Source organism: Thunnus albacares, chromosome 1 (genome assembly GCF_914725855.1).
Source record: "Thunnus albacares chromosome 1, fThuAlb1.1, whole genome shotgun sequence".
Lineage (NCBI taxonomy): Eukaryota > Metazoa > Chordata > Actinopteri > Scombriformes > Scombridae > Thunnus > Thunnus albacares.
The window spans coordinates 31917787-31944390 of NC_058106.1; the positions used below are offsets into that span (position 1 = coordinate 31917787).

General features: G+C 38.1%; 1 protein-coding gene across 1 annotated transcript in view; it reads right to left on the reverse strand.

Annotated features, from left to right (window-relative positions):
* Nucleotides 1-7338: 7338 nt before the first annotated feature.
* Nucleotides 7339-26604, reverse strand: part of kcna4 (potassium voltage-gated channel, shaker-related subfamily, member 4) — a 53624-nt gene continuing 34358 nt past the window's right edge. The window contains exon 2 of the mRNA XM_044355248.1: nucleotides 7339-9521. The gene's annotated coding sequence lies outside the window, so the exon portion shown is untranslated. The remainder of the gene's footprint in view (nucleotides 9522-26604) is intronic.

Sequence of the window (26604 nt, forward strand, 5' to 3'; positions counted from 1 at the left end):
CATCGTGTACCTTGTCAAGTTTTGTGGAGACAGCTGTAAAGGGTGAGCTACTATATATATCTTCAACGCTGCTCTAATTTTCCTCACCATGACCTGATCCCAGAGTCATACATTGACCTTACAGGGTCGCTGTCATGTACGACAAACTCATGACAAGCTCCTTTAGTCTTTTTTAAAGATGTGTAGAACAGGAAAAATAATATTATTTTGCTGAATTAGGTTTAGTATTTTGTAGTAGTTTCTCTCTCCTGGCCTGTGGAGGTTTTGTTGAAGGTGAACATGCTGCATCCTCACAGGATTTTGTGTGTTTTGCTGTGAGGAAGCAAAGCACAGCCCTGCAGCAGTGTGTCCGTCACCGGCTTGATGGATGAACTGGTGTTTGTCCAAGAGTCAAGTAATCGCACCACAACGGACCCATTTAAAATATTTAAACGGTGTCGAACATGAATGGCTGGGGCATCGGGTTTCAAAAGCAACCACCGTAAAAGGCCACTGTAGATGAAAACGTTCTGTCACTGTGATACTCGGCCCCCGCTGACAGAGCTGGTTGCGCGTGAGGGACGAACATAAACATGTCCCAACATTTACTGTAAAGCAACAGAACCGTTACAAGCAGGGTGGGAGATGTGCTGAACTGTGAGTGTTGGCACCGGGAGCTGGAAGGCTTATGGATTTATGGATTTTAACACTTTGTTTAACACAGCAAATAGCTGAACGGTTCAGAGTAATTGGTTTGTATTTTTGATTGAGACAATGTTTAAAATTTGGTACATGACTCACAATGCCATTTTTAAAATCTTTTAAAAGCTTTTGTTCTCGGAAGCAGCGCTCAATCAAAAGAAGAGGTGACGTTTTTATCTGAGAAACCAACCACTTCACCGAATAAATTAATAACCTTCTTCACTTTCTAGATTAAAATCACACTCTGATCAACTGTGTAAAGCTGCAAGAGGCAACAAAATATGACTTTGTGCGGTCAGAATACAGCAAATTCACACCGTTCTCTCCTTTTTATGAAGACTCGGCCTACCTCTCAGTTCAGTTTGGCCTGGAGGTTAAACAGTGGTTATTTCTTTCATTTGAGAAGGCATAAAACTCCTTGAATAGACCGTTCCAACGGCTAATATATGTGCTGCACTCTAGCGACACTGCCATTACTATTAGAGACAAACTGAATGCAGTGAAATTGATAGCAAAGGCATAGAGTTTTTTGGGTTAATCGTTTTCATAAATTGCCAACTAAATATGAGGCTCTGTGAGAAACTATTTTTCCAAGTTGAAGTTTATTGTTGGAACAGCTGATAAGAGCACCGGCCAGTTAATATGGGTTTTATATAATCTGTGGGTAATAAGACATCTAGCCATCTGTTCAAAGTGGACTGATTTTTTGTTTCAGAGTTTTTAGCAGGGCTGCAACTAATTATCATTTTCATTATCGATTTTGCTTTAAAAATAACTGAGACGGTTAATCGATTATAAAAATAATGAATCTTCTTTTGCTCAACTAATCAATTAGTGGAATAATCATTGCAGTTTTTAGATTATAGCCTTTATTTCAACGGCAATCGACGGCTACATTCCTGACATGTCACATGTTTTACAGCATTACTGTGAGATGTACAAGTGAGTCACCTGATTATTGGCTACATCCAAGATATCAGCAGTTCATCTCGGACAAAAAAAAAAAAGAAGCACATCTTAAAACACTTCTGTTTTCTCAATTTTTATTGAATATATTATATTTTTCTTTAATCAACATTGCACATATTCCATTTTCAATCACATCTCATATTGCTGTCTACAAAATGTTTATGAATGTAGAAAATCCAGAAGTTGGAAGGTTTACCAAAAAATAAAACAAAGAAGAAGAAAACAAAAAGGATAATTAAGGTCAGAAGTGACAAGCTCCAAAGATACAGAGATAAAGAGAGAGAGAGAGAGAGAGAGAGAGAGAGAGAGAGAGAGAGAGAGAGAGAGAGTGAAAGAGAAGGAGAGGAGCACCCTCAGGAAAAGAATACAAACATACCTTGGGTTAGGATGCATTTTTCTCAAAACAAAGCATCATGCAGAATAAAAGCAAGGCTGGCCAAAACTCACATGGATATTTCTGAACACCTGAACTGTAGAAATATTTTACATGTTCATTTATAGTTACCGTCAGTTCTCCTTTGCTGATTGATAATGATTTCCCTCCTTCGTAATGAGTGACAAGGCAGTGGCGAGTTTGAACAGTTTGAATATTAAGCATACACATACGTGAAGCAGTTAACATTAAAACAAATGCAGCCCCCCTGACCCACCCACCCCCCACCCCTCCATCATCATCATCATCATCCCAAAAAAAAACAATTATGTCATCGCCATCATTTATGACTCTCCACACTGTGCCTGTGCAGCACGACGGAAAGCATGTATAGAAACATCTCTGCTGGCTGCATCTAGATACTTTACCTCTCTGCAGGTGAGATGATATCTTAATGACTAATGTAGATATACTGGATTATAACGGCTGTATAAACGTGACCGTGGCCTTGGCTGACCAAACTGTACCAGCTTGCATAGACACCCGATAATTGTCGGTTTGAATCCCATCAACGTCCTGTCAAATTCACATCTGGACATAGTATATTCTTCATTTTTATGTCTTTGTTTGGGTGCTTGATTCAATATTTTGCACACAGTGACTTTTCATCAAGCTTTTTATGGCGTAAAGCTCAGTAGCTACAATGAAATGATCCATGTCTGATTTATGGCTGACACTGTAGTTTGATGAATCAGAGGAATTTTGTGCAAAAAAAACAAACAAAAAAAAAAACTCTGTCTGACAGTCAAAATGATACTTTTTGTGACTGTGAATATAACACATCAAAAGATCTGCTAGGGTTACCAAGTGTCACCATAGTAATTGGCCCATACAGGCTAAAGTACACGGTGTCTAATCATCCGTTTATATGCTTTGTGCATCTTCAAGACAGCAGCAGACAGTTAAATCATTCGTTTGATGCAAAAATTACGGTGGCCCTAAGAGCAGTGCGACTAAAGAAAACACAAAAGAAAACATATTCACCAACGTGACAACACACGCAGCATAACAAATACAGAAAACACAACCAAACTTTGTCTGTGTTTGGTTGTTTTTTTTTCAGTATTTGTGCCACTTTTTGTTTCATATGTACTGTCAAAACTGGTGAATATGTTTCTGGATTTGTCTTTCATCTTTTTTTCTTTAAATATTTTGTCAAATTGTTGAGGATGTTTTCTTCATTTGCATTGTGTTTTCTTGAGTTTCAGTGCCACTGTTAAAACTTCATAATAAGTATTGAATCTTTTTTTATTACTAAAAGTGACATGAAACATTATATTGTAATAAGGTTTGTCAAAGAGTATGAGGAGATTACATAACAATCTGAAATTGGTTTTTCATCCACAAGCAAATATCTTTGATTTAACTTGAAGCTTAGATTTGAATTTGCAGCTGCTTGATGAATGAAGTTATTATAAGTTTGTTCATAAAGATCTCTTTGAGAAACAGACAGCAGCAACCGGGAGAAGTGGTCTCGGAGCAGGCAGGGGTTGCTTTGCTCAAGGGCACTCTGGCGGCGATGCTCTCACTGGCCGATTAACACTTCAACATTTAATTCATCTTCTTGATTTAACATAACATAGTCTGTCTGCTACACTATGAGCCAGAAAATGAAAGGTGCAAGTTAAATTTGGGTGATGTTTAAGCTCATTAAAGGCTGTTATCATTTAATCAGTGTCATAATATCTAGAAGAATGTGTCATCTTCTACTTGTTAACAAAATTACAACTTATAGTGGTGACTTTCTGTCTCCCAGTGATATATGTTACCCCTGTTATTAACCCAGTGATCTGAGGGAAACGCTGACATTAAGCGTATAAGCTAAGGCCTTTCAACAAACAGGTATGAACCGTCTCCTCCGGTTTCCTAAATACAGATGTGACCGAGCAAACACTGTAATCATAGAGCACTAACACTGTTCTGCAGGAGGCAGATGGTGAGAAAAACAACCCCAAAATCCCAGTCAGTCATATAATATCCAGCACAAGTACTAAACAAATGCAAACTGCGTCACTGTTCAACAGTTTTGCTTTGCTCCTCATAAGCCACCTTGTTTATAAGGAGATTAAGACATAAAACGGGTTCCTGGTGTTATCGAACACTGCGGATGTTACAGTAAACACTCTAGTTTTTATCCTCTGACTAATGCTTTACTTTTATGTACGTGTGTGTCCACGGTTAGTAATATCAAACCGAGCCACAAGGAGACATCAACAGCGCTGCCTGGGTGCAATATGAAGATATCAGGCTTAGTTTCTTCTGCACTGTTGTTAAAAAGATGTACAGCTCTTAGAGAGATAAAACATTTAAAAACGGACTAAAAGCCAAAGTCAATACATGAACCGTTGAGGATTTCGCTGAGGAAACTGAGGTCACGTCATCTGTGTTTGAGGGTTTTAGCAATCTGTGAGGAGTTTCAATTCTGCAGCTGAAACCTCTCACATTGTGTTTTAAACACTAAATCTGGTATTTTTAGATTCAGTATGTTTACATCAGACTGTTTTTTAGTCCAGCAACATAATTTTGAAAATGCTGGCTGTCTGGAAAAAGAGGTAAAGGCTTTGTAACTGAATTTTTGACTTTCATGTTGGGAAATTAAATTTACAGAAAATCTAATTAGTTAACTGAATAACCAAAATATCGCTATTGTCCAGGGAAAGCCTTTTATCTCCATGTTTTGTGAATTTCAAAAATATCAGAACTGAAGGATACATTCCTCTATAATTTGTTCCAAATATTATCAAATGTCTTAAATGCCTAAAATAAAAATAGAGAACTTTGAAAACCCATTAAACTGTCACAAAGGTTAAAACAAATCTTGTTTCATGAAAAGATGACACTGTGATGTCACTTCTGGGGTCTGGCCAGGATTTTCTGAGGAGGTTGGTGGACTCTAAATTTAAATAAGACATGACATGAACAATAAACTCTGATGTTTTAATAGTAGTCGGATTATCACCATATTCATCCTGACTACAGGCAAAAGCAGTGCAAAAGTTTCTACTTCACTAAATCTTAACTCTGGGCTGCATTGCTTTACATTTGTGCCCAATTGGTTTGTTTTTAGAGAAAATCCTTTGTTATTGATTAGAAGAGAGAGACATCTTAAACCTAATCGTGCCCAGTAACTCTGAAAAAGCATTATAGAGGAGCTTCGGGCCTCAGCTGAATGACGTGATCCCCAACAGAAAAGTGTATTTCTCAAAATATGGACGCTGAGATAGCCCTTCTTAATGTGAAATCAATCCTCAACAAGAGTATCCTCTTTAAATTTGATGTTTCTTTTTTTTTTTTTTTTACATTATAACTGAAAGTGTAACTAAAAAAGCAGCGTGGGATGAATCCTCTCTTCGGTCTCTGGCCAGTGGCTATGAAATATTGTAAATGAGGCCCTGGTGAGTTTTCCAGCTCCGAGGTGATTATAATTAAAATGTCCTCCTCTCACCTTGTTCTGAGTGTTATCTAATGCCCCCACACAGACTAACTGTTAACCTTCTTACTCATTCGCTGTGCTGAATCACAACAGTTATCACAACACTTATTACTGCGGATAATTTTAACATCCATGTGAATATCTGGCAGTACTAAGTCAAAGGAAAGTGAATATTTTTTTACTCTCCTATCACTCATATGACTTGGATGACCTGGACTCTTTATTAACATCCATGCGGATAACTCTGGATCATGACCTTTTTATTTAGTGCGAGTTTCATTCATGTCACACACAAGGACAAATTATTTTTCTTCCTGTACTATAAAATCTGCTTAAAAATCTACCCTTATTATTGTTCTTGTATTATAGTACACTGACCTCCTCTGATCTCCTGATGGAAGCAGATTTAAGCGAGGGCACTGTGTCAGAGCAAGTCTACATAATTGCAGCCTCAAACCAAATTATTTGAATTAATAGATGGAGGGGGAAATGGGTTAGAGTCTGACCAGTTAAACAGATTTCTTTCAGTCAGTCTCCTCTGGTGCTTGTTTGTTCTGCTTGATTGAATGTGGTGGCCTCAAGGATCAATTCTCTGGCTGATCCTGTTCTTGTTCTCTCTGCTAACCTGTGGGCATATTACTATTTGGAGTGGTTTTTCAATTGTGCGATGCTTTATGATAATACTAAGCTGTAACTGAACACAGAACTGGACAGATTCATTTGTCCCTCGCATACATATCAGTATTATTGCAATACAGCTCGGCCCTTCCTGACGGTTCCCGAGTCGAGACTCGAGACCCAAACTGACGCCGAGCCTCTCTGGTTTCGAACAACTTGTGCTTGAGACACGTAATCTGACAAGATCAAGGCAATGAAATCACTTAATTAAACATATTTCTACTCACAGGTTATATGTTAATTTCATTCACCAGTAACAATTTAGATTACGGCCTGCAATGTTTATTATTCCCAATTCATAGTGTTATTTTTTGTACTAAAGGTGTCAGTACAATACGTACCGATACATAAATGTAGATACAAGGGAACAAGATGAGAAGGTGGGGAATAAGGCGTGAGTACAAAACAATTAAACTCTAAATTGGAAGTAATTACGTTGTACATTGCGGGCCGTAATCTAAAGCATTACTCTTATTATCTATTAAAAGAATAGTTTGACATTTTGGGAAATGTGCTTATTCGCAGGGTTAGATGAGAACATTGATATCACCCTCATGTCTGTCCGAAGCTACAGCTAGCAGCCGGTTAACTTAGCTTAGCTTAGCATAAAGACTGGAAACAGGAGGAAACTGATAGTGTGGCTCAAAAGTAACAAAATCCACCTACCAGCATCTCTAAAGATCACTATTTAACTCATTATATCTCGTTTGTTTAAGCCGTACAAAAACCAAAGTGTAAAAAAGACAAGTTAAGTATTTCTTGGCTGGAGACGTCCTGGAGTCTTGCTGGGACCATGATGTTGCCAACCAACAAGCAAAGACTCCACTCCTTGATGCAAACACTGATCCTGATGCAGAACTATTTAGTCGATAAGCTTAAAATATTGATGTAAAGACCATAAAAGTGTCTTTATACTCTAAGCTAAGCTAACCAGTTGTTGGCTCCAGCTACAGACATGAGAATGGGATCATTCTCATCTAACTCTCAGCAGACAAGTCAATAAGTTTATTTCTTAAGATGTTGAACTATTCCTTTTACTGTAATGTTTAATTCATGTCGGCTGTTTTGTAGCTGTTTTACTCCATTAATTCATATCCTCATATTATCAAGTTTTTTTCTATTGCTGTGTGCTTATTCATTTTAAAAATGTTGATACTTTTTGATTCGACTTTGACTTCATATTAATTATATATATATATATATACATATATATATATATATATATATTATAAAGATTTATTGATGTTGCACAACTAAAGATGTGACAACTGCAACCTGACATTACAATCTTCTGTCTTTCAGTTATTTCATGTTTATTTTCTTTTGGATGACATTTTTCTTCTTTTCTTCCCCACTTTTCATTGTTATGCAACTTTTTTTCCAAAAAGAAGAAAAACAACTTTTGACAGTTTAATCCCTAAACTTTGCTGGAATATAATAGTATTCCCGGTAAACCTGCTGGTATGCAGAAAAGAGAAAATTTATACCTACTCCTTCCCAATAAAAACATCCTCACCAAAGGGACTTCACAATTAAACTACTGATATCTATTTTAAAACTATTGCGGCTATTTGGTGGTTACAGGGTTTGTTTTTTTTCTGACACTAAGGAACTATCTGGAACATTCAGTAAACAGCTTGTCTGAGGGATACTATTATTGAGGTAATTACAGATACGAATTTTCAGAAAAAAGAGCAAGAGTGTGAACTTTGGATTTTCTTTAGGAGAAGAGGAAAAATACACTAAGATCAAGAGCTCTAAATTCAAGCTTTTTAAGTGCCATTATAGGTAACACAGTATGTGAAGGATGCTTTTTAATGGGAAAAAAAAATGAGGAAATGAAACACTGTCTTTATGTAATTCAACATACTATTATTAAAATAAAACTGGCAGTGGACATTAAAACTTAGTTCATTCTCAGGCAACATTGAGAGAGAAGTATGAAACCCCAATTCTTCTCTGACAAAGCTGCACAAACAACATTAGCAACCTCATGTTTTCATGTTGTATGCCAAAAAAAATGAATCAGTTGATTTTCAATGAGTAAAAAAAAAAAGGGGAAAAACTGCCAAAAACAAGACAAATGGAGAATGTTGGAGCAGCATCCGCAACAGTATGAGGAACATGATTGTATCAGCGAGGACAAACAAAACACAGATGATTATGGTTGATGGTCATAACAGTCAAAGAAAGTAAAAAGTCTCAAATTACTCTATCTGCAACACATCTCAGGACACACAAGTATAAACGTCTGCTATTTACATTTTTTTCCTATTCAGTGTGCATCTATATCACAACATTTTCCAGAAGTCCACAACATACAATAAATTCAGGGTTTCACCTTTGGTTATGTAATTATCAAGGCTAGGTTTAAAAAAATATAGAACACACGTCCATGTTACTTTGCATACAGTTAAATTCAAAGTGAAAACATATCAACAAAGCAGCTGGTCAGCTCTAAATTTGCATCTGAGAAAAAAACCTAAGTTATTTCATCTTTACGACAATGATTCTCGGGCGGTGAAAGCCCGGGGAGTTTTCATCCGCTGTTTTTCTGCGATAGAAAGTGAGTGTGGCAGATATTTATGAATGTGTTTATGTGCCTGACATCTTTGCTTTAGTGTAAGTGGATGTTAATGTATGAGGATATTCTTCTGATGTAGTCAGAAGCCAGTCAACATACGTCTGATATTTCTCTCCCAGCCCTCTATACACTTTCTGAATGAGGATTTTCATGTCTTATGACACAATGTGAATTAAGAGTTTGTCGCCAGCGTTTGAGTGAGCAACTCAGGCCAGCCTTGTTTGGTTGACAATATGAAACAAGATAAAAATAGATTAAGTCGTACTGCTGACTGCACATAAGCAGAGAGCAAACTCACCATTTAGTAACCAATGACACCTACGAAGCCGACCCAACTAAAACATTATGTCGACGTTACAACCAAACATTAGTCTCTATCATATTAAAATATTCACATCTGTTCCTTACAAGACACTTTTTTCACATGTAAAGAAAACATCTTTGTACTCTGATAAGTCTCTTAGTATCATCACTCCATACATCTGTATATGTGTAGTAATTAAGGCAATCATTTTGGGCCATGACTTACTCATTTGCCAACTCCAGTCTCAACCCTCAAGGGTTTGTTTACCGACGTCATACAGTAGTACTCAATCTCCACTTGTCCAAATGCAGAGTCCCGTCCAGTCTTTGTTGCTTTTTCAGTGTCCGCTCCCACTCAAGATGACCGGTCTCAATGTTTTGCTTGTTCTCTGCAATTTCCAGAGATGTGGGGTTACTCCCTCTCCCTGTAACTGGCAGCGCTGCAACAAAGAGAGAAACAGGAAATGGATGCAAATCCATTATCATTCTTGAGAAGATGGAGCAATTTGCCCAAAACGCCAAACTGATACTGCATATTTTCCTTTCCCACCCAGAGGTTGGGCCAGAAGCGTCCCACTTCAGATAATCATCAGGGTCATTAAGTAGCAGTTCCTACAGAAGCACTCAGGGGGGAATAGGTCTGAGGTTTGTTAAGCACATGTACACAAGATAATACTACTGACTTACAGTTTTATTCGGATGAAACACAATTTATGATTTACTGCATAACATTTGTTTCCCATCAACAAGCTTTAAGGTCGTTAAAACCATCTTACTCCACGTTGTCAGACAGTATCAGCTTGTTCCAGCTCTTCATTGAGGTTTTATGATGTTTATACTGAGTGAAATATACAAACCAAAGGCTCCATGTTTTTGTGGCTGCACCATTCCATCGAATGGAAATATTCAAGATAGTGGAGTATACATACAGTTGCGTTGAATATACTCTTACTTGTTTGTTTTCCAGGAATGCACGCACAATATATAATACCAATTGGAACAGAGTGGGCTCACTGGGAGGGGGGGCCTGAAGGAGACAGGAGCTGAAACAGCCTGTTTCAGACAGAGGCTGAACTGAGGGGCTGCATAAAGGGCTAGTATGAGTTAAATAAGGAGTTTTTTGAACTTTTAATAATGCAAAGATATTCCAGTAGAGCACCAGATTAAAAATATAGACCTGTAAATGTGCATTATATTTCCCCTTTTAAACTATTACATTTTTAGCAATTAAATGACAGTTGCAATAACTGTTACAAACATAAGTATGCAGGTAAATGCCACGAAGCATCAACTGTCAGCTATGACGGAGGTCTGGCGATCAAGGTTTTGTGTTTTAAAAGCAACATGAGACAACCATCAAAGCTCCAAAGATGAAAAACATCTGTGCTCAAACTGCAAGTGTACAGATTTTGAAAAAAGTAATAAAAAATAATGAATTGTCAAGAGGTAAAGTCTAACATCACAACAACCTACCCGAATACATGCAAACTGCAGAAACAGAGAAACAACCGTCACAGATTTACAACTAACCAGCAGCGACATGACGGACATACGGAGCATAAAAGCAGTTGTTAATTGGCATTCAGCCTGAAATGTAGCTGTGTTTGTAATGTTGATTTAACTCAAATTTGAATTTCTTCTTCATGAAGTGTTTATGTCGTTTTGGCTACCCCCTGTAGGGTGAAACATTTCACAGAATAACTGTTCTGTGTCATAGCTATTTGTGCTTATTAAGATGCAGACTATTACAGACGGGCGTCCTCTTTAAACAGAGCAGCTGTTGTATAATTCTCCACCTCAATAATTTGAGGATTTCCACACAGTCTCTGAGGAGCTGGAGACATTCTGTATGCAATCATAGCTGCAGCAGGCACAAGGCAATTACAACAAACATACTGAGTGTTTTTATCTAATTCCCTTATTAAGACTTTACAGCTAAACCTGTGCTTGTTTACATTTCAGGTTTTGTTTGTTTGAGGAACTACTTTAGTAAATATACACCAGTGTTGTATCCTCTATTTACCCTTGAATACCTTCTGCCTGTAATGATAAAAGAACAAACATGAAGGTCAATATTCATGTACTTATATACACTGAAATAAATCAAATGTTTGTGCTACCCTTTACTTCAAAACAGTAACGGCGTATTCAGGAGAAATCTGGGAATATCCTTAATATTGTCCAGTGTCTGCTGTGACCTTACATTTATTTAATTCTCAGGCTAAAATGTCACTGTGTCACTACAGTACAGCACACTGGTGCTCTGCACTGACGTCTTATTTCTCAGGTGTAGGGCTGAAATAAAAGCAGCTCCTGTGTGTAGAGTTTTAAGTAGGCAACCTACAGCCGGAGGGAAACTGTGCCAAACCACGACTACATCTTACAGCACCAGAATACACAGAGTAAAAAGCTGCTGCCACTTAATAACAGGTGACCCATGCTGTGATCTCTGTCGGGGTCTGCAGCGGTTATTACAGTGAACTGTATGAAGACATTAAAAAAGATCGTTCTGAGAGTTTATGAGCAGATATCATGACAGCAAATTATACTTAATTTCTTTTTAACGAGAGGCTGTAAAATTAGAATGAATCATTTGTTGTGTTACTGAAGATGATTCATGGGAAAAGACGGTTGCACCAGATGTTTATAAGGTCAAACTTTGGCTAGTTGTCATGTAAGTGTTTACTAAGTGGAGATTTACTCACCTCTCAAACTAGTTCTTACGTAGAGTTTAGTTGTTATAAATATTTACATCTACTAAGTGCCGAGTGAAACTGTTGCGTAAGCTAGCTGAATGAACCAACTGCTAATGCTAACCTGCTAACTTGACTCATGTTAGCTTCAAATGAACATCTGAATGTATTTTTGCACAAAACAAGGACTGTGGATTTTGTCCCCCATCACTTACATTGCAATAGGACAGGGATATTTTAATGGCCAGTATGAACAGGAGGAATTATTGCAGCAAGAAAAACAGTGAAGGTATCCTTTAAGGGGCTTCCTGGTGGCCTAAGGGTTGGAGCACTGACCAGCAGCATCCCCAGTTTGCATCCAGCTGGGGACCTTTTATTCCTTGTCATTCCTCATCTCTTTCTCCTCATACTCTCCTCTTTCTGTTGTCTCCCCATTGATAAAAATATTATAATGGCTAAAGGTTAAAAGTTCATGTAAACCAGATTTGTTTTTGGTTCTTTCTCCCTTTCTCTCTTAAATGCATTTCAATAAATTAGGCATTTTCCCTCTGCCGAGATGCAGGTAAATGTCTCTGAATAATAAACTTTATATAAGAATAACAGAAAACAGGCATGTGTACGTCTGCCAATGATACCAGTGCACATTCACTTACATACAGCACAAATATGTTATTGTACCTTGTGCATTTACTGGGTATATACAATAGATGGATTGCTACATCCTGATAATATCTATTATTAGTCAACTATGTCAGTTTTTGACCTGAAGCTGCAGTAAACAGTGTTTTAAGAAAGGCTGAAACTTATTCTGCATTGTTGAGATCGCAGCTTGAAGGTTTGAGTCTTTTTAGTCTGATGTTTCTGCTGTTTTAACACATACAGTGCTGTCTGTCTCGTTCTGGGTTATTCCATTCTCGGCAGCTGCAGTATAGGAGGTAGAGCTGGTCGTCCACTAACCGCAGGGTTGGTGGCTCTTCCTGTCAATGTGTTGAAGAGTCCTTGAGCAAGACACCGAACCCAAAGTTGCTCCTGATGGTCAGGCCAGCACCTTGCATGGCAGCTCCGCCACCATTGGTGTGTGAGTATGTGTGAATGGGTGAATAAGAGGCAAAAATTGTAAAGTGCTTTGTCTGTTGAGATAAAAAGGCTGTCGGGTTACTATTTGACTTTTTAAATCCATGCTAAATTTTACTTTTTGCCATTTACCTAGATGTCAAGGATTAAGACAGCCCACAGGGAGTTTTATCTTCAGGTCTTTGAATGTTCATTTTGGATTATCACCCCCCCACATATGCACACTGCATGCAGGTTTCTCCCAAGAGACACAATAATCCAGTACCCCAGCCTGTACACACCAATCCAGGAGACAGCTGCTTCTCATTAGAGTCTTAGCAATAAACCACCAGCGATACAGGAGAATTATCTAGGAAGGGCTCATCAGAGATCTTATGATAGTAGATGATGGACTCCCCAAACATCAGGCCTGTGTTTGACTCTGTAGCTACAAAACACAGTCTTAGAAAACAATAGAAACTGAAGGAGCACACTAGTGAGGCTACATATCCAGAACATACAGAGAAAAAATACTTGCTTCATTTAGTTTCTAGGACTCAAACAGGAATACAAATGTGGAATAATCACTGTCTATCTCTAAGATCATGTACCTGGCTCACCAGCTGTGTGCACACCTAGATGCTTCCACTTCTGTGGCCCAGCAGGAGGCGGGCCAGTTATCAGTGCCACACGCAGAAATCCATTCATCCCACAGCCTGTCACTTTGGGCCACTGCCTGCTCAAGGCTAAGCCAAGAGCACCAGGTTAAACCAGTTCAGATCTACAAAACCACCTGCTACCCAAAGCTCTCACTATTCACATTTCAAGAGCCCAGAAGCCCTTCTTTCCATGGAAATGGATTTAAAATCATTATGGATTTTGCTGCAAAAGCTGAAACTGGCAGAGACTGAACCTGCAGGTACGATATTATGTGGGGGGAAGATTTTTACAGCCCAAAATGATTTTAACATAACTGCAGGGGTTTGATAGTGCTGCTAATTCCCGATGATTCAACAGTTATTCCACTAGATTTCTGATGCTTGCTAAACCCGCACATATTCGCTCTTCCATGCAGTCTGAGTTGCTCACTGATGGAGAACATCATGTGACATTATGTTCATAAACCAGAGCAGCAATGACAAGTCAGTATTGTTGCAGTATTTTTAAATGCGGCATATTACCTCTAATTACTAAGTTTATTTGTTTCTAGTGTGGAAATATGACTTTTATTGTCAGCGTCAGTTACACAGCACAGTAACTAAGAGGAGTACACTGAGCTCTCTGCTTTATAATGTGGTTGCAATTTCGTTGGCTGCTGATAAAAGTCAACACGAGTCACAGATTACTTATTGCTCCTTTCCAGTGAGTATGATTGCAGAGCACCACCAGGTCGAAGGATTAGAGGAATGAAAAGAGAAAAGACCAGCAAGCTGCCTCCCTGACCTTTCATTACCTCTCAGATGTTTGATGGTAATGTAGCTGCCGTAAATAGATGCACGTAATGGTTTTACACACAAGCACAGCTGCTCCATTGTTGTTGAAGGACCTCACTGTAGCACAACATATCTAAAGTCTGATGGAGCAGACAGAGGTATTTATATGCAAACAGGTGATTAAAAGTGTGTCTTCTTCTATGGATGAATGAATGAAATAATACATTTTCTTGTTATTATATCATGTGTACAACCAGTTGCATTTCACTGCATAGCACCCGAAACCAGTCTTCCCCAGTTCAGAGTTTGTATGAGGAAGTTTTACAGCCAACCTGCTCTGTGATCTGGTGTCATGGTTATTAGCTCTGAGCTCAACTAAAGATGTTAAATAATTCAGCAACTCAGATAGAAAGCTCTTATAAATGAAGACACAGGTATGCTGGTGCCTTCTAGATGCCAGTAACAACTTTTTGACCTTTTCATATAGCTCACAGTGGTGAGTGCGATAGCTGTCTGCTGTAATGAATCGAATGGCACTGTGGTAGTTAGCGTGCAAGGGTTTGAGGGGTTTGAGGGTGACAGCAGCAGCATGAGCATATAGGCTATGTCTGTAATCCAATGTGGACAGTATGATAGATTGTATAATGTGTGAGAAACAAGATCTGAATTTTTAGTTGCTGAGCAAGATGTTCAATATGAGTTTTGAAGGACAATCTGCTGTCTAACCAAAGTCCTAAGTATTTATAATGCTGCACTGTTAGTTAGTTCTCCATTTAGAGCATGGATAAGTGTGGGAACATTGATGGATTGTGCTCTCAAATGAATGAAAAATAGATTTTTCATTCATAAATGAATGAAAAAATAGATTTTCATTTATGAATGAAAAATAAATTTGGTGGTTCAGAAGTTTGGTATAGAGACTGATTATGAGGAGACACTGTTAGGGGTCAGAATATAAACAGTATGTAAGTGTTAAACAACTTTCACGGTCAAATTTTAGGACTATCATTGTCTACAACAAAATCCATAAATGACAGCTGAAAACATAAAATATGATACATAGAATACTGGAGAAGTTAGATTAAAGGACCAGTGTGTAATATTTAGAGTGCAACCAACTGACTCCCTCCCTTTTTAGGAAAACCTACAGTGTCCGCCAAAAGCGCAGAAGGCCCTCTCTAGAGCCAATGTTTAGTTTGTCCGTTCAGGGCTACTGTAGAAACATGACAGTGCAACATGGTGGCCTCCGTGGAAGGGAACCTGCTCCCTATATAGATATAAAGGGCTCATTCTAAGGTAACAAATACACAACGATTCTTATTTTCAGGTGATTATACACTAATTAAAACATACTGATGAATATTATATTCCATTCCTGCCAAGTCCGCTCTGCTAGATGCCACTAAATTCTACACACACCTTTAAATACTGATTAAATGTTTAATCTCTTGGTTAACTATGAGTGAAAATCATAGTTTCACAATGATTGAGATTTATTAAACAGAACCATGTCTACATACAGCTTTATGAATCCGGCACATGCAATGGGAAACATATTCTTCATCACTATCATTTTATCATTATGTGTACAGCATTGTACTGCTCTTTATTCTTTATTGCACATATATTATCATTCTCATATTATTATCATCATAATGTGTACAGCATTATGCTGCATTATGCTGCTTTATACCCTTATTGCACTAATATTATCACTCTCATATCATTATCATTATTATCATAATGTGTACAGCTTATTTTTGCTTTTTACGTATTTTTAAATGTTCCTGTATTGTGTTGCTTGTTGACTGTGCTACTCTGCAAATTGCCCCTCGGGGACAAATAAAGTGTTTTGAATTGAACATTTTCTTGTCTTTATGCAGTTTTATGCCTCTGGCTCCTGGAGGGACATGTAAAGCAGAAAAGTTTTCCACATGGACTGAGCAGAAATGTCTGTACTTGGGACTGGGACAAACTCCTTAAGAGCGTAAATAGGTGAGGACATTGGCAATAAGTACTGTTGTACTGCTGTATCAAGCTGGGAAATGAGACATAACAGCTTCTCATTACTTGTTACCTTTCCTGCTCATCAGCCCGGCAGCCTCCTGCTCCGCCTGAGTGAATAGGTAACTTTTCTACAAGGCAGTTAGAGGACAAATCTGTTTTCATACATCATTTACATCTTTTAATCTAACATGAGAATCTGCAAGCAGTGTATTCGATGTTTGATGTTTGAATTGTTCTACCTCTGCTTCATGTGACTACCTGTTTATTGGTGCTAACATAGTTTCATGTATTATTCCAATTAGTTATAAATAACATTTTAGTCAAAAACATAAAAGCTAAGATCTGGACTTAAAATTCAGAAACACCACTTATAGCATAGGCATCAGGAACGGTGGATTAAACTATGAAAATAACACTCAGGTTGTAAAACAAAAAAACAGGATGTTCCTCCAGGACGTACTGGTGCAATGAGCCATAGTTGGCCACTGGCAAAGCTCATAATTTTGGTTCTGTGTCATTTGTTCTCTGCTTTCAATTTCACATACACAGAGTTATTGAGTTTGGCACAAAAACAACTGGATTCCAACACCGTGCAAGAACTCTGTATCTGCTGCAGGTAGAAAACTGTCAACTCACTCTGCAGCCTTTAGTTTTATTCTAACTGGAACAGCATGATTATGACAGATTGCACTTAGGCTCTCCCTCCTTTTGAGAATATCCTCTCTGAGAATGAAGTGTTTTTGATAATACGCTCATCAGCATCTTCTGATCTGTGTATCACGAGCGCCCTAAACTCCCGTCATCAAAGCACTAGGAGGAACTTCACAGGCAAGTCACTTGTTAGATTTTTCAAAGGAAGCCTCTGTGCAGTCCAAGAAACAGAGACGTTTCTTAGATGGTGTTACAACAGACGTGACTTTGTCTGTCCTTCCAGATGTTATTTGCAATCTTGACAATGTCTGTGTGGTTTGTTAGAGTCAAATCAATTTTATTTGTATAGTCCAATATCACAAATCACAAATTCGCCTCAGTGGGCTTTACAATCTATAGAGAAATACATCCTTTATCCTTAGACCCTGGATTGAGGCATAGAGAACCATGCCTCGTTGCCTGCTGGTGGTCAACAGTAAGATACAAATGTTTACAGTCCCTTCAGGAAATTTTAAAATCACAGGATGCGGTTTTTGCAGCATTGGCAAAACTCAAACCTTGACGAATACATAGTGTAAGTCTTCCACATGAAGCAGCGACTGTTTCCACAAATCGCCGTCATTTTACAGCAGTTACCAATCTAATCACATGACTCACGTCGACCAATCTATGCACCGAAATCCTTATTGGTTATCGGTTTTCAATTAATCATCACAGATTAAAAGAGAACTTCTAAGGACAATATCAGACAAGCCGCCACTACATTAAGGGGTTATTCTCCAAACCAGAAGAACAGACAGAAAAATAAAAATTAAATAATATATATTCCTGCAGGGACTGACTTCAGGAGAGTGCACATGTAGCTCGGTGCCTGGCTTCCTGCTTGCTGACACTAATCCAAAGGCAGCGGGGATTTTCTGCCTCTTGCTGCTTCTTGCCTCACACCCCTGCAGGGCTCTCAGATCCACACTGGCTCTCCCAGTCACACACACACACACACACATACAAACATACGCAGATGAACACACGATAGACTATAAATATTCAGGCCAGGATCGGCGGTACGTGCAGCACAATGTACACCGGGGACATAACACACACTGCGCTCGTTTCAACCCTGCCACCGAGCTCTCTGTCAGCACTTTTCTGTGGGAAAAAAACCCCAAAAAACTTGCACATCTGCTCATCTGATGCTGTTCATTTAGGCAGATTTGACCATAAATGCGCTCTACGGAGCCCTAACTGGAGCGGCCCCATTGCTGTTCTCTTGTCAGCTCACACAGTCCTCATTAGATGTGTTAGCTGCTGCATGACAAGCCAAGCTTCAGGTGTTGTGTGTGTGTGTGTGTGTGTGTGTGTGTATTTGTGTCTGAGGGTGAGAGGTGCTGTTTGGGAAGCACATGTGCAACACAGCCAGTCACATTACACCATGACAGACTGTCACAGCGAATTAAAGGCAGGACACAAATGGATGCAGCAGTCAGAAAACATCATTAATGCCAAGATGCTCTCATCCACTGACTCTAAAAATGAAATGACTGCCAAAATGAGAGGTGTACTGAACACAACAAAACCTCCTTGTTATTATTTCAAGCATCCCCTGAACGAGATGTTCTCCATTGTCCAAATGTACCGCTCTCTCTTTGCGTTACATAACCAATGTACAGTATATGTAGCATGATACGAGACAGCAGAAGCAGCTGAAAAGTAGGTTAACACCAATTACTTCCACGCCAGCAGTCAAATAATCTATAAGTTTAGATGTTTTTCTTCTCTGTGACATTGATAAAGAGAGACAGCAGCTCTTATCTAATCTTGTAGCCCCACAACTTACTGACAGAGCTAAGGGTTCAGAGTCCAGAATGTCAACGTTAGGACTGTTTGCGGTCTTGGAAACACATCTTGACTGCTGAGATTAATACGCTGGAAATGAGAGAACAAGAAAATGGAGCTGAAATACAATGTTTGCTGCAGATACAATACATTGTAAGGAAGGTGTTAAAGTGCATCTTTGTAGCTGCATGGGTCAAACTCTGCAACAACATCTCTGCATATTACTTGAAGTTTGAGTAGTTCGATTTTTAAAAGTTGAACATCACATGGTCTGTTGTTATTTCTTTGCTGCTTTCTCAAAGTTTCAAAATGTTTTCTAAGGCTTTCATGATACTGATGCATCATTTTAATGCATCACACATTTGTCTGTTATGTATTGCGTGTATTGATTTTAACTGCGGTAGCGGTACATTAAGCACAATTTCATAATTTGTGTGAACAAAAGCACAGAGCCGTTTACCCAAAGCGAAAACTGTCATTATCTGCTCATCCCCGTCAGTCACTCTGTTCCACCTCCAAACCAGCCTCCTCTATCTCATGCCCCCGCAGGCATTTCTCACATGTGTGGTTCAACAGTGACTTAATGAAACGCCTACAATCACTCTCCAACAGCAGATGTACAGTAGATGCCTGCCAGTTGTGCTGCCAAGCAATAAAAATTACCATGTTGTTTTCCTTGATAATGGTACCTGCTGGCAATATATTTCCCAATTTACAAACTAAATTACAAACTAGAACTCATTTCACACAACTGACCCGGTGTAATTCTGTTTTGGATATTTGATTAAAAGATTCAAAAAATGGTGGATACTAATCTCCTACAATAGTTTTGAATCCACAGCTCACTTTTAATGTTTTCAAGTAATGTATGTAGATTTACAGGTGTGAGGTGTTCAGCAAAATCTGCTTTTCTTTTGATTGGAAAAGTAAGTTTGAAAGTGAAAAAAAAAAGAGGTTCAACGCTGTAAAGACACAAATGCACATGTGTTTTTTATATATTTCACATGTGAAATGTGAAACATTACATGTGAAAACCACATGTCACATATTTATTACACATTAAACATATTTCACATTAATTCACATGCAGTTTAGATATATGATTTTCTTACATTGACAATTTACAACGAATTTGACACGTGCCTTTTTAGTAATTTCCTGCTATATTATCATATTTTATGTAAGTTACTGTTATGGTGAACTACAGTAAGATGTTACATCAGTGTTCCCAACCTTGTTGGCTTATGACTCCATAAAACAAAGTAAAGTTTACTTGCAACTCATGTCGCAGGTCACATAAATCTATGAATTGTGAGCAGTTCAGCCAAAGAGATAACCCATTCAGGTGGTTTCATTTGTAAAATTTCTGGATGGATGAAAAGTTCAAATTATTTCACAAAAAAATCAACTTTCTGAAACAGAAAGATATATATTTTTTTATCTCTCCTATTCTATTAATCATCTTCTGACCTCTCAGATCCAGCTCTTGGGAGATCCAAACCCGCAGGATGAAAAACCACCGTGTCAGAATTTGATTGGTTCTGAATTAGTTTGCTGCACTGGCTTCATCGCCTGCTAAATTAAACTGTGCTGGAAAAAATTGATAGAAACTTTGAACTGAGGCTAAATTGTATTTTGTCAGATGTGTGGTCAATACACCAGTAACAAGCAATTAGTTTGTCAACTGCAGCTGAACGGCATGTTTATCTGTTTCATCTGATCAGTCTGATTTATCAAGCAGAGCCAACAGCCCGACCCTGACTGCAGGAAGTTACTAACTCAGCGTTACATTGATTTCAGTCAGATATTTGAACACCAAAGTTACATTTTTTGAATTCGTATTTTCATACTGTAAAAATTAAATGACAATGATGAAGATTAAAAGATGTAACTAACTTGAAATTTTCACTTTCACTTTTCATACTGACTCACATATAAATCTAAGCTTGGATACTTTATTAAAGATTAACCTGTTTGAAATATAATAGGCTTTTTTAAACTTAACATATTTATATCTGATACTGTATGTGCTGTTCCTCTATTAGTAGTTATTAATACAATCTTCTTTTAACCAAATATGTCACAACGGTGAAAGCATGCAGCATGATTGAGTTGATATTTTGTTTAAATACAGAGTTACCTGGTGTGTATCAAGTCATATTTTATTAACTTATACTGATTTGCGAAGCCATATTACAGACAACGGTCCAATTCTTCAGTTTATTTTGTTGTGATGTTTACTCGAGACAGAAACACATGCACATATATATAAACATTAGAGCAGCAGAGTTCAGCACAAAGGTCATGCTGTTGGTCACAATGACATCCAAGCAACTCCAATTACACATATTTATTATTAATTATACAATTTCTAATTTTTCCTGACTGCTGTCTGCAACCTGAAAACAATGTTTTTCCCAGATATTTCCTCCTCCTGTAGTTTAGTTGGAGCCACGTTCATAAACTTTATCACCACCAACCCCTCTGTTGGCCTGGGGTTGATGTAGACTACCATGATCTTCCTCCCATACATGTGAAGTTGCCAGACGCCTACCTGGATAAGTTGCCAAAGCAGCAACACAGACACAATCCCAACCATCTTCCTACATTACCTGCAGAAACTGCCAACTGTGTTTGTTGGAGAGGTGGAGGAGTTGGAGCGACGGAGGCTGAGTGCATTCATGTTATCTGTGGGAGTGGAAATCAGGCTCGAACACGTGTGCCCACATTTACATGATTGAATCAGAATCATCTTTATGCACAGCTTTATAGATCTGATGTAGAGTGTGTACGTATATTTTTGTCTGTGCATACAGAGTTTTACACATCTGACATCTCTGCAGTAGTGGACAAGTGTTAAACCAGTATATCGCCCAAAAAATCTTACTAGCTACAACATAGCTGTCCCAACCTGGTGCACTAACAACATTCACTGATTATTACTTTGTAATCAAGTGGCACAAGTACCGTCACCTAAACATGATTTGATTTTATGTCAGTATCCTATATCCACTGTTGCCCTTTCTTAACCGACCTGCCTTGGCATCTTCCAAAGGTGTTACTTTAAGAAACCAGAGGTCAGATTACTGCCCACTCAACATCTGTTCTTGCAGAGTCATGCTCAGACAATTTAATTGAGCTGCTGCCTCTTAAACAAACAAAAAAGATCAAGAAGGGAACTTCAGCCAAAAGGACAAAGAGGCTGTGGCTTGAGCAATCTACAGAACATTCACTATATACATACATACACCACACAACTCATTGACTCCCAGATAATTACCAACCAGAAGCAAAACCGTTGATTGAACAGCTAATTTGAGAGACTTTAACTACTGTAATGGGCCACTCTGCAGTTCAGAAACTTAATTTTGACCACAACTGCAGTGCCAAAGGAACAGCTAATTGTGTTACTGGTGATTAAAACTGGTAAAAACACTGAATAAAGCAGTTTCAAGTTAAAAATCTGTGTTTTTCCCTGCACTTTTCAGCGGACACAGGGTGTCCCGAGGGGCTACAAGCCAAGCTGCCACTAATGTTTGCTCAGCTTGTGTCTTTGATGACTTAAGATCCAAACATCCGATGACTAAAATCCTTCATCCGCTTAAAAGATACAGTTAAAAACTACCAAGATCTAAAAAGTGTATCATAAAAATGTGGCTTAAAACTGCATAAAAAGTCAATTTATGTCAGCTTCTGGTGGACAACCACAACGCTGACACATGCACAAAGGGGATATAACATCTGACAGGTGACCAAATGGAATAGACCATTACGGATTTCTCTGCATTTGAACATTGTTGGAAACATTTGAGATAATATAAGTACACAAATCAACAAAATATATAATATAGGTCTGGTCGTTTTTAGACATTTTAATGCAGAAAAGTTACATATTGGGCCTTTAACCAAGCGGTTATTACTGTAACCATGGCAACAAAGATCCCCTAACCCTAAACAAAGTGGTTATGACACTGAAGACTAACGTTGGCTTCTTTTAACCATGACCTTGATTGTTCCCTTGATCAAGTGTTTATTACTGTAACCGTGACAACAAAGGTCCCCTAACCTCAAGGTCATTTTAACCCAAACCATGATCGTTCTCTGAAGCAAGTTTTTTTTGCACCTAAACCTGACCAAAACATTAACCGTAATGTTGTCAAATGATCATAAAACAGATTTATTTGGAAAGCACCGTCCTGTCGTTGGGGGTCTCACATCAGAAAACACTTCTACGTGTCTTTCTAAAGGGATATTGTTGTTTAATTTGGAGGACTTGTTAATTATGCTGGCATTGTAGCGTTACTTTGGTTTTCTCTGTTAGTCTGCTCTACTGAGTCTTCCCACGGCTGGACCACAATCTGTGTCTTGTCAAACTGCAGAATTAATTTGTCCATCACATTTCCCCCAGCGTCTCTCGTCTGCCCTAAATCACGCCTTCCTCAGAAATCTTTATTTACTTTCTCATATAAGGAAATCTTAATGAGCAAAGACACTCCGAACTTCAAAGTGTCAACTTAAGTTAATAATAAGTTTCTCTTTTTATCTCTTCATTTGCTGCAAATGGAAAATGTAAAAAAAAGAAAAAAGGAAAAAAAAAGGAACCTGGAAATCCAATTCAGTCACACAGTCTGACTTCTTTTAAACATCTTGAGAGGAAACATGGAAACTGTACTCTTTTTCGAGCAGAAATCAAAGCCCCTTCACAAGTCTTTCCTACAAATGCTGGCTGTTTCCCAGATGGCCAACTTCTTACTGTCTTCTTTCCAACTGGATACTTTTGAGCTTGTAATTTGTTTTAAATGGACAACTGTGTCTGTCATACATCACACAGATCTATTCATCCTGTGCTTTTGCAAAAAATGGAATTTCCTGTTTCTCCCAGTAAGAAAAACATGCAAATACTACCTGCATGTGTGTGACAGTATGTGCAAAGCTTTAAGTTGGTTTTAGAGATTACACATCTGTAAAGCTGGCCAACATGAACATGAGTGTAGTGACTCACACGTTGACCTTGTTCACCTGTTGGGTTTGACTTTACACTTTCAAATTGCATGCAGTGCATTCGCCAAAGTCCAATTTTGCGTGCAGGTCATACATCGAACCTCCCCAGGGACGTTACATCAATATAATGCGATTTATTTTTTATTGAATATGCTTATTTTTGGCTTATTAGGAGGAGGCAGTTTGGTTAGATGTCTAGATAATCACTTGGCAAAAGCAACAGGAGAGCATTGTTTGAGACCACCAACCGGACATCCTTAAAGTCACATGGGGCATTTTGACTAGAGATTTTTAGTGTCATATTGGGACATTTTTACTACATTTTACTGTTTTAACCCAAACCATGATCTTTCCCTAACCCTAACCAACTGGTTTTTGTGCCTAAACATAACCAATGGCATTAAATTACACGCAAAAGGTGTTAAATTGATGTATCACCTGCACACAAAATTGGACTTTGGCGTATGCCCTGCACGCAATTTGAAAGTGTAAAGTCATGTAATTTGTATGCAGATTGTGAGACCAAATTGGGTTTGACTCATCTCACCTCAACACACTAGACTTGGCAATTTGCAAGGATGAATAATGAAGCAATAATCCACAGTACAGTGATATTGAATCTGTCATTGCGTGACATGCACACACTAGTTGTTACAGTTGCATTTTGAAAGGTAAAATTAATATTGGTCACATCTGTAACCTGAGGAAAGACAATTTTATTCAACTGTAATTTACTATTGGAGTGGTTTTTTAAGCTTTTTGGCTTGTGAACTAGGTCTCCAACTAAGAATTACTTTCATTACTGATTAGTCTGCCGATTATTTTTGCGATTAATCGTTTTGTCTGTAAAATGTTAGAAAATAGGGAAGAATAATCATTATAATTTACAAGAGTCAAAGGTGATGTCTTCATATGTCTTGTTTCGTTTGATCAACAGTCCAAAACCGAAAGATAATCAGATTACCATCATATTTGACAAAGAAAAGCATTAAATCATCACATTAGAGAAGCTAAATGTAGTAAATATTAGGCATATTTGCTTTAAAAAGTGACTAAAACAATTGTTCAATTATCAAACTAGTTAATTTCCTGTTGATCAACTAATTGCTTGACTGACTATTTGTTTCAGCTCTATTGTAAACCCTTTTTAGTGAAGTAACTCCTGATGAAGTGACTCCTCATCATCATGGGGTTGTTTTGGATGTCCTTGGTCCTAGAAGTTAAAGACTCTGTAATTTTCTGCAAAGACAACGTTAGGTGGCTGACAAATGAAGCACTTCAAGGCTTGTATGACATAAAAAAACTCTCCTGATTGAATAATCAGTACGACAGATGAGCAACTGTAAATGTAGAAGAAGTTAATTACACCTATTTTGTTTTTTAGTAAGAAACATCCAATCACAGAGCTTAAAATTCTGTAACGCACACTGCGACGTATAGAAGTTTAAGATTAGTAAACTGATTTATATTAAAATACGCAGCTTAAATCAGTTTACTTTCAGATTCAGAGTCAATTTTGAATGAACTCGGCACCGCATTTCGTTCCCAACTGTGACGACAATGTTTTAAATTCAACTAAAGCTCTGATTCACCCCTCCGATTGACTTCTTCTCCATAGCAACAGTGGTTGAGACTCATTGATATTGTCATATTTAAAGCCATCCAACATGTTGAACTGACTCATGACCTACCATAAACCCACAGTTTCATTACATTATTTGGGAAACTCTGAAGTTTCTGTATTGAGTAACATTGAGGGTATGATTAAAAGAAGAAGTGCAGCTCCAGAGTTTCGAGCCGAACATCCAAAGTTAGAGTGTTTTTACTCTCAGTTAGTTTGATTCAAAAGGTTTTTACAAGAGATCATTAGTTAAAAGTATTCAGTATTTAAATACTTTTATCTTTCTTATCGCCTCAGATCTTTTTTGGGACCCCTTGGGGTGCCGACGCTCAGGTTGGGAACCACTGCACTATAGTACTGTCTACTCAACACAGATTTATTGAAGCACAACTAATATTAAAGTAGAAGAATGAATCATTATTATCAGTTTGCTGCACTGAAAACATATTTCACATGCAATTTAGTGACAGTAATAACAATTTTTCCTTGAACATAATATATACACACATCACCATGATACATAATCTAGATAATAACCCAGTGCAGCTTTTGAGAGGAAAGTATTTCTCTGGCAGCTCTGGCTGAAAACATTTTTGCACTTTGACTCTTCGGTGTTGTTGTGTTGTGTGACTAACTATCATGCTGAAATTTTGATGACTGCTTTTTTTTTTGCTAATAAATTCAGATTAGGATACTCTGGTGGGAATTGGTCCTTGTGAGATTTGAGGACAGTCAATTATCCTGCAGTTTTTCCATCACGCTCTCTCAATGTCACACAGTCTGTTTCTAGCTGTGCTTCCTTCACATAATCCTTTCATGGTGGAAAATATATTTTTCTTACTTTTTTGTACACAGAGCACATACTGTATTTGCACTTAAGACATTGTGCTTCTTTCATGAAATTGAGGGAGATACAGCTCCACACAAACACAGTCAGTCTCTTTGAAGTATTTCATCGTAGATCTCTCTCTGCTCTCATTTCAAAAAGCCTTTTTGATCGAATGTACAGGTTTATTTTCCTCACAACCCCGCCTCATTCTTTTACTACTTATTCCTCTTTCTGCACTGTACTCTTTCTAATTGCTACGACTCCTTCAAGGTACTCTGACTGAAACTATCTCTGCATCAACATGTAGCCAAACTATAGTGTAATGGCATTAATGCAATCAGTTTTGCAAAAATAAATAGTAACTCTACTCATGCTGTTGTCACGGCCAGCTCAGACCGACTG